The sequence below is a fragment of the Monodelphis domestica genome, chromosome 8 (genome assembly GCF_027887165.1).
Source record: "Monodelphis domestica isolate mMonDom1 chromosome 8, mMonDom1.pri, whole genome shotgun sequence".
NCBI lineage: Eukaryota > Metazoa > Chordata > Mammalia > Didelphimorphia > Didelphidae > Monodelphis > Monodelphis domestica.
The window spans coordinates 3,128,860-3,134,386 of record NC_077234.1 but is presented as its reverse complement, the minus strand read 5'-3'; positions in this window follow the sequence as shown (position 1 = coordinate 3,134,386).

Sequence of the window (5,527 nt, the reverse complement as noted above, 5' to 3'; positions counted from 1 at the left end):
CTGGAGTGTCTGGAGAGGCTGGAGGAAGGAAAAGCCAGAAGAGCAGGGCACCAGGACCCATGGCTGCCCTCAGTTCATGTGGAACATCCAGGCCTCTGAAGTCACAGCCCTTCAGATCTCTGTCCTCGGCTGGGCTCTGGTCAAGCCTCCCCCATGTGATGCTGACTCGGCCTGCAGGAACTTGGTCTCAGGCTCATCCCACAGGGCCAGCCTACCAGAGGCTTGGAGTCCTTCAGACTAGACACTCTTCTCTGGATCTCCCCTCGCCCCCCCAACAACCCTTACTAATCAGGCCCAACCTCACGTTGAGCCACTTCCCAACCTCCTGAACTGACAAGGCCAGGCCTTGCCTTAGTGAGACAGGTGAGCAGATGGGTTTCCTGGTTCACTTTTCCTGCTATTTAGCAGCAAATGTTTTCTAGATGAGTCAACCTGTGGTAAAGCAGGGGCCCCACCAGAGAAAAGCCAAGCACCCAGAATTGAGTGGCTCAGGAAATGCTTTGGGGAGGATGTGGGGTGTTCTGGGCAAACCAGACCACTCATGTGGACACGAGATGTGAGGGAGGGACAGCCAGCAGGCCAGATTGGCTGGACCAAGGACTCTCTGAAGGGGAGCAAAATGGGCTAAAGAAGGGAAGCTCTTTGGAGAGGCTTTGAATGCCAAACAGGAATTTGCATTGGCTCCTCAAGGCAATAAGGAGCCATTGGAGTTTAAGAAGAAGTGGAATGACGGAGTCTTTGGAGCTGCACTCGGAAAAAGGACTTACAGTAGACTGGACTGGATTGGGGAGAGACTTGAGGCAGGAAGCCCCATTGTGGGGCTCCAACATAATTTAGATAAGAGGAAACGCAGCCTAAATCAAAGGGAGGCCTGTGGTGAGCAGAGAGGTTTCAGATCCCAGCAAGTCTGGCTGGGATCTGAGGGTGGGGAAAGCGAGGAGTCTGGGACAGGGCCAATGGGAGGCGCTAGAAAGATGGTAGAACCTGGGCCCAGGGACGCTGGGGAGAAAGGCGAGCTCAGTTTAGGATGTGGCCAGGATATCCAGCTTAAGGGGAAGATTCCAAAGAATGGAGTGGGAGGAAATGGAGGGGATGAGCAGGGACCCTTTGGGGGGAAGTGGAAAGGGCAGCTCAAGGTTAGGGAAATGAATTTGGGGCTGGAGCTCCTGCCAATTGGTGTTCCTCAGCAGTCCATCCCTTCGTGGAGTTCGCAGGCATGGTCTGGTAGGGATCCCACTTCTCGCCCCTGAGGGCTTGCTTGCTCACCTGAGATGGCGACGCAGGAAAGCACTGTGGAGTGCTCTGGGCGTGTTGGAGCACAAAAAACAACACGGCCATCCAACGCAGCTGAGGAAGTCTCCAGACATAACAATTTTTCGTGCCACTGGACCCAGGCTTCCAATGCCGAGAGTGGGACTGTCTCTGTGCATTGGCTTTTCCACTTAAATCTCCTTCACGCACAAGTATCTTTGTGCACAAAACTGCACAAAGACAATAGTCATTCTCAGTCACCGAGAGACTACTACCACTACTACTACTACTACTACTACTACTACTACTACTACTACTACTACTACTACTACTACTACTACTACTACTACCAATAATTCTCAAATTGTCTCTCCTAGATTTATTTTACAGGTAGTTTTTTTTTTATGAAATATTTCACATTTTCATTCTTTTGATTTTGTTTTATTGTTTGTTGATGACTTGTGAAATTACTAAACTCTATTTGCCCAATTCTTATTTTTAAAGACTGTTTCTTCCATGACTTTTTGATCCTCCTTTTCCATTTGGTCCATTCTGCTTTTTATAGCACTCTTTTCTTCATTTGATTTTTTTCCCCTTTTCCCAGTAGGTTAATTCTGACTTTTAAGCCACTTATTTATGCCTTTTTCCAGTTGACCAATTTTACTTTTTAAGCTGTTTTTCCTTTTTGCATTACTTTCCTTTCTTTTTCCCATTTGTCTTCAACCTGTCTTATTTGGTTTTTGAATAATCTTTTGAGTTCCAGAGCTTGTGACCAATTCCTGTTTTGTTTTTAATGTGTTTGCTTGAATCTCAGCATCTTTCGTTGCTTCTGTTCTTTGTACTTTTCCTCCATAGACATTTTTGAGGGTTAGAAGTGTTGTTTTTTTTTCTGCTCTTTACTCATTTTCCTGCCAATGGACTGGGAAATCTGTATATTGCTAGCCATTTCTGTCCTAGCTTCTGGTTCACAGTGTTTTGCCCTGGAGCTGTCTTCACTGCTACTGAGACGATCCAGCACTATGGACCTCATTGCCAGGGCCTCGGGCTTCAAGGAGTGGGTCTGAGGTGTTCTTTTGTAGGTGTGGTCTGCGACCCCAGGATCCTGAAGTTGCCTACATCCTAGTTCTGAGTTTGGCAGTGTAGCTGGGGAGTTGGTCAGCCTGCCCTTTTCTGTTTGCAGTTTTGCTGCTGTTTCTCCCTTATAGTGTGGAAATCCAGTCTCTCTGCCTACCTTTCATGTTGTGTTCAGTGGGAAAGCCCCCTTACTCCTTGACTCCTGTCCTTCTGAGGTGCCTTTTAAAGATTGGTTTGGAAGGATATTCGGTCACTTAAGGTTTTCACTGCTACTAAGCCACCATATTGGCTCTGCCTCTTGTTTTTATATTAATCATAAACCAAGATATCACATATAATCCATAAATGTGACTATGATTTTAGAAATAGTAAATGAACTATATATAAGCACAGTGGTAGATTGGAGAGTTAGTGTGTTGGGGTTTATAGCTAACAATAAACTTAAGAGCTCCTGTTATCAACCTTGAAATGTTAAGTATATAGCTTGAAAGGGTCCTGAATCATGATAAAAATAACAGAAATAATCATTGAGCCAATTGTAGAAGACAGAGTTTATTACTAGTAGTATTTGTTCTTTTAGGGATCTGTAAGAGGATCCTCAGATTTTATGGCCAAGAAGAGACTCTGGCCTATCATTAAGTCTTTTCCCCAGAGTCAGTGTGATGAGTTGAATCTGAGAATATTAGTTAAAGGATCAATGAAATGCTTCAACTTTGTGAATTATAAGGATGATATTAGAAATTAAGTCTTGTTTTATTAGTTTAGAGATAAGAAGTAAAGAAGTTGGTTTGAGAAAGAATTGGAGTTTGAAACAGTTGAGACAGTGTCAGCTTCAGATATTGACAGTGTGTGGGAGGGGTAACAGTTTTTCTGTGGCAGTTACTCTGAGGGTGTGGCAGTGGCTCTCTCGGAGTGGTGGGAGCAGGTGACATCTTTTCTCTCTCCTCACTGTCTGAAGAAGGAAAGGAGGGAAAAACTTGAAGGAGCTAAGTGATCTTCCTTTTCCAACTTGGGAAACACTAGGTGACCGTCTATTATTATTTCATAGATTTTTTTTTCTCTGAGAAAACCAAAGAAAGTCCTGGTCTATGGTCTGGACTCTGAGTTGGCTAAGGCTTAGAGTCCCAACTTGGTTCTTGTTGAGGCTCAGCCAGTTAGCCTTTGTTATTTTTATAACTTGGAGACATAGTTAAGAGTTATATACTCTGTATAAGGATAATAGTGTTTAGTTTAGTGTAGAACAGTAAAAATTTGGGTTAGTCAGATCAGGAAGGATTAGTGTAACCTGTAGAAACAGAAGTGCTTCCTTATGGAACCAGGGAATTTTATTTGGGTGGAGTTAGAATCCCTTAAAGTTAGAAATCCTTTTTTTAAAAAATCCTTATATTCTCAATAAATAGTTTATTTTTATATAACAAAGTGTCTCCTTAGCGTCCTTGCATCTGGTTCACTTAAGAGAACTTCACTTATGAGCTTCACTGCATTGATAATAAACTTTGTAGGCAAGTAAGCACAGTATCAAATCAGTTTTATAATCAATAATCAATTCACTCTACATTATTTAATTTATTTCTTTCAATAGTTGCCAAGTGGCACCTGAGTAAGCCTGTACCTACTTCCAGCACAGGGGCCCCAGGAATCTCTTTCTGACAAAATATATATCCCCCCACCTCCAATTTCATCCCATTATGCTACCAGTGTTCATACCACCTCCAACATCCACTTTCACTGCATACTTCTGGCTAGCCCCTATCCCAATATCTGCAGAAAGGTCTTCAGAAGCTTCCCTGGGCTGGAAAAATGACTGATGTGACTTTTTGTTAGTTTTCTTACTACGAACTTGGTTTTAGGGTTTTTTTTTAAACTTAAAAAGTTGTCTAGTGTTTTGTTGGCAGAACTCAATATAAATGCTCTTTATTCTGCCACCCCACCATAAGCACATTTGAAGTTGTACTAGGAACATCAGACCTTCCAAGGCACTCAGAGGCACAAAAAAGCAAGGTCAAAATCAGAGGAGATCAGGGAAAAGGATACAACCAGGTCTTAGGACCTGGAAATGACAGATGTGGGTTCCAGTCCTTGGAGTGGAATTGCTGGACCTCATATGTGATGCCTAAAAGAATTAGAGGATGAGAAGGAAGGGGGGATTCAGTGACAGAATAAGGCAAAGCCCTAGGGAACAACCATAGATAAGAGGTATGAAAAGGATCTCAAGCCAGTAAAAGAAAACTGAAGTCAAAACAATAGATAAGGGAATGAGGTGGGGGAGGAAGAGGGCAATCTCTCTATCTGTTGCCCCCCCCCCCCAATAGTAACCAGGAGTTGGTAGTCAATAGTATCAAGAAGAAAACAGTTCAAGAAAAGACCAGGAGATTTGGCAACTAACATCTCTGCTTTTCTACCAATGTAAATGGAAAGACTCATAACAGAATGGAAGACTGTGGAATTAGAATGTCCCTAGAGTTTGGAGTGCCATGTGCCCTTCCCCTCTCAAATGAGGAGATTCCCCTCAATCCTCTTTCAGAGGTGGGGAACCATGGGTATGGGGTTACTACAAATGATGTCAGACTGTTTTGCACAAAGACCACAATCTGCACCCTTGCTAGAGAGAACTGCCAAAAGAGGTTGGGGCTAGCACCTGTAACCATAAAAATGTGGTTTGCCAAGACTGTGAACTGCTTTTAGTGATTAATTTAACCTTTACAGGTACTTAGCATCCTTTTGTATTAGATCTAAAAACAGACCTAGCTTAAGGTTCTAGCTTTACTAGAAGTATGAATTGGGGACTTTTCATTGTTCAGTCAGGAGTTTGCAACTTTATCTTCCCCTCAGGCACTATCTGAGTAGGGTGGAGTAATTTTAAAAGTTCTCAAATTCCTGACCAAGTACCTGCTTTGTTACAATAGGGGAATAGCTTAACCAAATCTTCTAAGGTACAGTCTGAACAGTTTTAATATTCACACACCCAATTGGACAAAAGAAAGGCCAAACAATCTATATGGATCTGCATGTCCATGGATTTGCATTATTACAATATTTTTAGTATACCAACTGAAATTTAAAAAAAAATCCATACTTGGGGTCTAAAAAACCTGAATTTTTCCTTTTATTTCTCATTAAGTCAAGTTACTCTTTTATTTACAATTAAATAAATGTTTATTAAGGGTTTATTATGTGCAAGGTAAAAATTCAAGAAAATGTG